Raw genomic sequence first — 6,839 nt, 5'->3', positions numbered from 1 at the left:
TAGAATTAAATATATTTAGATGCATTATTAAGGTAAGGAATTTTATAGGGAATAGATGTTTCTTCATCATGTTGATGGATAAAAGCACATAACCATGAACTAATACTGTATGTGAAGAGATACTTGTTACTTTTCATCTGTTATTTAAAAGATACAGTTGGAAAGCTTTAAATCAGGCTTCACTGAAAAAACATTTATTTAAAATTGTGTGGTAGCATTCAGCATCCTGTTTGTAAGTACACACAAGCAGAATTGGGGATGGCAGTTTAGCATGACCAAGGCCTATGAAACCGGCATTCATAACAAGGTTTTTTTTTCTCTTTGTTTTGAAAATACCTGGAGCTGCATACTGGTTATAGAATTCTGTTAAAGGGCAAAGAACCATGATCTGCCTTTACAGCCCTAAGCACCAGGAGAATTCACCATGAGGAACTGCAGGCCTGTTCTAGAGGCATATGAGCTTTAAAATCTAGAAGTATATCCACTTGTACTCATGAACACCTCTTCAGTTGCACAAAACAAGCACCTGCACTGTTAATTGTCCATTCAATATACGCAAATAAATGCATGCACAGTATAGCTGGATATCTGCATAAAAATTTCTCTTAAATGTGTGAGATTATCTGAAATTACTTCTGCCTTAGCTGTAGCTATCCCTGAACAGCATCGTTCCTTGAAATAGACTAATATGTTACACATCCTAATGTGTGCAATAATCCCAGCAGTGCCAAAGACCCACTCGCTCTATCAAAGTGATTCCACAAACTACTGCCTTTGACCTAACCATTCTCATGAGGAATTAGAAAAATCAATTCTCTCTAATGCCACCTATGAATTAAGAGTTACTGGGTCACTCATAAGCCTGTGCACAGTACAGACACCATTTACGCTCTGTATTTTCTATTCATTCTGTCAAAAGAGAAAGAAAATATGCCTGTAATCATTCTGCTGCAACTCTCTGTTGCCTTGTATATTGTTGGTTACCAAATACTATTTCTTTGTCATCCTCAGAGCTGAAACAATGTTCTGAAATACCTGAAGTCCTTTTAATTAAGGTATTTGTAACAATTTTTCAGTCTTAAAAGCTGCGTCGCACCTGAGGAGTCAAATTACAATTTAGTTTTCCCGTCTGAACATATGTATGAAGTTGGAAGAATACCAGCTTCTTCCTGAATTCTCAGTGCCCTGTCAAGATGAGCATCCAGGTGAAGCTGAACTAGCATCGGGATTATGCTGAATCCTAAATAGCCTGCCAAAATTAGCACTTGTCTGACATTGATTTAGCATCTGGATGACAGTAAGCTTAAGTGGGACTGGGTTTTTGCCTTCAGGAAAAGGGGACTGCTCCACAACAGAGCATCTGTGTCAAAAACTGAAGCACTGATTGGACCCTTCAGTCTGCGAGTAATGTCTTTCCATAACTACCTGTACATTGTGTCCTTTTCTATTGGCCTCGCTCCTGACCACAACAGTATTTGCATCACTGACCTTCATATTTCATTGCTGCAACTCATACTCGGGAACAAAGCTCCATGTTATAGAAACTTCAGCAGTTGTAAAACACAGCAGCCCTCTGTATTTAGCAACAGGTCATGGTGATAACTTTGCCCTGGAGTTCAGCTGGCTATGCACTGAATGCAGAGTTTGATTTCAAAGTCTGTCCTGATAATCAAAGCCTTCCATGAAACAGGATTTAAGCACCCGAGTGTCACGATATCCCTCTAAATTCTACTACAGCTGTAAGATCCTTGTCAAATGAAGCAGCGTTCCAGGGCAGGCACAACAGAACTGATGCAGACACAGGACTTAAACTTTGCCATTTGCTCCCACAGCATAAGGAACAAGGCTTATGATCATTCACATATGAACTCTCCTTTGATCTGCCTCTTCCTAGGATTGTTACATGTATACACAAGTACACATGCAAACACACATGCTTATGCACACACACACACACACTCTCAAACATGAAGCTACATCTCCTAAAAGCTGAGGAGGAAAAGAGATGTTTAACTGTTTTGAAGAGTTTGGATACTGTGGTAATGGATGACGTATAAATAGGTGTCTGTGCAGACATATTTATGGTATGAATTTTTACTCCTGAGATCCTAGTTATTTATTCTATTCAGTCTCATTGCACTAAAATTCATTGTCTCTCAAGACTGAAAGTATGCTAATATGTAATATATTAACTTGGTTTTAAAAATGTGAAGATTGTCATTTTATGACAGCCAGAGCAACGATTGCTATGCCTGAGCAATAAACAACTTTCTTACAGCTTTAATTTCCATCTAACTAGTCTTATTTTGTGTCCGAGTTAGAGCTTCCTACAGACAGTTCTTTCCAACCCTGTTTTCCTGAGGAAACAAGATTTAAACTGTTGCGTACTCTATCCATCTGTCAGGCCCACTTAGAGCCCACTGTTCAGTTTCAGAAAAATTGGATGGGAGGTAGAAGGCTCAAAGACAATTTAAGTTCTTCGTGAAAATTGGCAACTGTTGAGTGACAGAACTCAGAGGAAGGTATCCTTTGAGGAAAAAGTTTCAGAGTAAGCTTGGTATTTTCTGTGAGACTTGTGGGGCTGACTGGTGCGTTCCTGCTTCTGAACAAGCTGCAGCATTTGCTGGGAGGGAGGAGAAAGAAACCATGGCAGGATGGATACCTGGGATTACTGTGTCCTGAAGATGGGTGTAGGGATATGACCCAAATCCATATGAAAGTAGATATCATTAATTTTGCTGTTTGTGGAGCAAACTGTTCTTCCATGGTTTTTTTCAGATGAATGTTACTTACTTATTTCTAACAAATCCCAGTGATTAATTTATATATGCGAGGGCTGCAGAGCTGGAAGCTCTTACATACGAGTACAGTAATAATTTTCAAAAGGAGGGAAGACTAACAATTCCTCATAGAAGGATACATATGCAGATATCTGCCACTAAGATTATGAGTTTCTAGCAAAATGTACTTGGATGGGAGAGCCTAAGTGGCTTATGTTCTGGAGGTGTTTGTATCTCCCTAAATCTTGTCACTCAGGTTTTTACATCATGATCTTCAGTGACCTCCCGATTAGTTTTGGCAGACTGTATGAAGTTAAGAGTTGGGTAATGTCTCTGTTGAATGAATGAATACAGGGAAAACCTTTAGCACAGCTGATACTGCTTTCAATGCTGCTGACAGCCAGTATGACATGGTCAGGGAGGGAAGAGCATCCTCTTTTCCCTACCTGGGTTTTAGAGAACCTACCACTGGGGCATGCTGGCAGGAAAATCTAGAAGAAGCATACATTGCCTGTTCTACAGCAGTTGTCTGTCTGGAAAGTGGGGTTCAGATTCCTGAGTCGTCTTGCACAAACACTAAAGTTACTCTTACAAAACAATGTGTCTGCAGCTGTTTAAGCATCTTCAGATTGCTTCTGCAATGGTGAAGTCAGTTGTGTTAGTCCACTTCAGGACAGTGTAGTTTGCTTTGCATAAGCAAAGAGTGGGAAGAAAAGTAGAAAAGTAGATTTCTGTTAATTGAAACATATTCTAATGAACGTGTGGACAAGAAAGCTTGACCCTTCCCATTGGTTTTGTGTGAAAATTTTTCAGCAATTTGCATTCGTAAGAATAACTGCATTTATTTTGCTTTTTCTGAAGTATTCTCCTCTGTTTTGGAATTTATGAAGCAATTGTATGACCCAGCTATGTAATCACTGAGGAGGGTACATACGTTGCGAGCAAAATGGAAGCACACATGGGTAGAATCTGGGATCAGAAATTTAATCAGACTACACCTGCTAATATGTTCATCTACCTGTCTTGTAAGATTCTGACGTGCTGCACGAGTGACGTGTTCTCTAAGCATTAGTCTGGAGTTTCCCTCTGGATAATCAGAATTGACAGCTGTGGTCAGCTGGGCTCAAAATCTGAGGGCTCAGTTTTGTGAAATGTTACCGTGATGGTCTGTTAATCTCCTCCTCTGTGAATGCAGCCAACGCTGACAACATTAACATTTTCAACAGAAAGACAGCACTGTCATTTTCAGGTATCAGTAGTGCGTAGGGGCATATAAAGAAAGTTTAGAGAATGTGAATGATTGGATTAATTATATAACTGGTGATTACCTGAATGATCACAAGAAGGCGTTACTCACAGAGTTCAATAAGGAGTAGAAATGAACAGTTGTCCCGCACTGTAACTGCTCTAGAAGCAATACGTAAATTCCTTTGGATGAAAAAAGGCTACATTTGGAGACCTTCTTATGTAAAACCGCTGGCTGGTACAGTCATGCGTTGCCAGTTTTGCAGCTAGCGTGATAACTTAGGAATTTCCTAATTTAGTGTTTACATACAAAACTTTCCAGTTACATTGTTTTTTTAACACAGAATAAATTATTTTATTACACAGGGGTTTTTTTTAAGTCCACTGTATAATTTGAAGAACGTAGAGCTAAGGATGCCTGGTTTTCTATGGATTTGCGTCTTGACATTTACCTCATGTATTATAACTCCTTGGTATCTAAAATGTGCATTACTCTGATACTGCAGGCAGTATTGAGGTGTCCATTTGCATGAGGAATTTTTAAGTACTCTCTGCCCAGAATGAAGCTGGTCATGGTTAGCCAAGGGTCTGAAAAGTTACTACGGTGGGAATTCACCTGTGCTCCATACTTGTATCCTGTAGGAATACCAGGCTAAAATGCCTGTGCTTATTAATTTAATTCTGTATGAACAGATCTATCCCTTAATGCACTGGGTATTATATTGCTCTGAAGTCATTGAAGATGGGGTGTGAAGACATGTCACAAACTGTGAATATATTTCAAAATAGGTGTCATTTGACAAATACTTGTGCCTTGTTCCTGTGTACCAGTTGTACGTTCAAATCAAAAGGTGTAGTAAGGGAGAGTAAGTAGCCCTATTCACAAGTAAGATGTGATCTGTAAGTGACATTTCACAAACTCTATTTTCTGTGTTACGGAATGTTTAAAACTTTTTGCACATAGATAATGGGGTGTCGCACGGTGATCTGTGCACCCTTCAGCTAGTCTGTCAGACACTTCCTTCTGGGAACCCTGGATGAATCACTTCTTACTCTGTGCCTCAGCTCTACTTCCAGAACATTTAAGATATCATCTACTGTTTTGAATTTACATTTTAAAATAAGTATTTCATATTTTATGCTTATAATGCTTGCTGTGGGCATTAATTCAAAAGACCATAACGTAATAATTGCGTGGCCTCAGAGTAAAATACTGTTCCATAGTCAAGTTTGCCTTTCAAGGATCAAAACAGTTCAGTATAAAGAGGTAATACACGAAGCACAGAATCCTGGAGGAGCAGCTCAATGGTCAAATAAACTATCAGAAGGATAACAATTTGGAACACAGCTGTAAATTTTCAAAACCTCTTCTTATCCTCTTGGTCTCCGGGATCTCGTATTATCTACTGCTTTGTACAATCCAAAAGTTAATAGTTATACAGAATGAGGCATTAGCTGGTTAGCAAGGGAATTAGTTATGTTTAATTACTCTCCTGGTAATCTGATTTGTGGTAGTTTCCCTCAAGGCTAAGCTAATCAGTAGGTAGAAAATCCTCCTACCCGTCAGTAAAGACTGGATGGAGCTTTTGTATTGTTATACAAGAGTAGGGAAGGGCTGAATGGCTTTAGCTCTTCTCATTTCCTAAGGCTCTCCTAGCAGAGCAGCGTAGGTGGGTGCTGCGCTGACAGGTAAAAGCTGCTGCTTCAATCCCTCCTCACAAGGAGAGGCTGTGACTTCCTCCAGGGAAAGAACGGGCACAAGGTGAGTAATGAGAAAAACGTGCGTGAACGAGGCTTTCAGTGCAGAAGTACTGTCTGTGAAAGTCAATACCTGAAAAGGCAGTTAGTTATTAATAATGATGTAGCCACCCCCCCGCCCTGTTTAGATAGTTTGCTTACAATACTAGAAAGTAACACAGGATCGATTTTTTTTTTTTAACCTGGACTTGCAAAATGCAGACACGCACACTCCCAGTGCTGTTTCACAGGTCTTTTCCCGAGGCTGCTGCTTTCACCGTGTTGCCTTTTTCCGCGCTTCCTCAGACAGCCCGATAAATGTAATAAAGACCGGAACAGTCATGAATAAGAGATTGACCTCTCAAATCACACGTTTCTCATCAGCTCCGCCCAAGATGCGGTATTTAGTGGAACCCGTTGTGTTTTTTTTCTAACTTCCAAAGTCCTTTTCCTCAGACAAGTTTAACAAGGTAGCAAGGCAGCTTCCCCGCGAGGCCCCTCAGGGAGCTGCCACCTCAGGATTTCCACAGCCCTCTCAGCTACCAACTCTCGCCGCCGCCAGCTACCACGGAGGACGCAACTGGCTTCATTTGTCGAGCCGTCGCCGCAGGAGGAGGCTGGGCGGGAGGCCGCCCGGGGACACAGGAGGTGTCCCTCCGGGGCAGGGGGAGCCGAGGCCGCCCGGCTGAGGGGACCCGGCCCCTCACAACGGCCCCTCAGGCGCCACGCGCGCCCACCCGGGTGCCGCGAGCCCCGCCCCCCGCCCGGCGGGGGAAGCGGGACCGCGAGACGACGGGCGGGCGGCGGCAGGCGACTTTATGCGCCAGGCGCATGCGCAACTCGTGCTTCCCGAGGCGCGGGAGGGGGAGCTGTCCCCGCCTTCCCTCCCCGCGGCCGGCGCCGTTGGTCGAGACGGACGCATGCGCAGGCGGCGCCGGGCCGGGCCCGGCCCGGCAGCTTTCCCAACCGCTCCTGCCCCGCCCCCCCCACCCCCGGAGGGTGGGAGGCTAAGCGGCGCGCTTCCCTAGTGGCGGGGGGGGGGGGACCCCGCCGGGGGGGGGGGGGGGGGGGGGTGTC

This window comes from Haliaeetus leucocephalus, unplaced genomic scaffold (assembly GCF_000737465.1).
Source record: "Haliaeetus leucocephalus isolate CR32 unplaced genomic scaffold, Haliaeetus_leucocephalus-4.0 Scaffold194, whole genome shotgun sequence".
Classification (NCBI taxonomy): Eukaryota; Metazoa; Chordata; class Aves; order Accipitriformes; family Accipitridae; genus Haliaeetus; species Haliaeetus leucocephalus.
The sequence above is the reverse complement of the archived record's forward strand: the minus strand, read 5'-3'. Positions refer to the sequence as shown.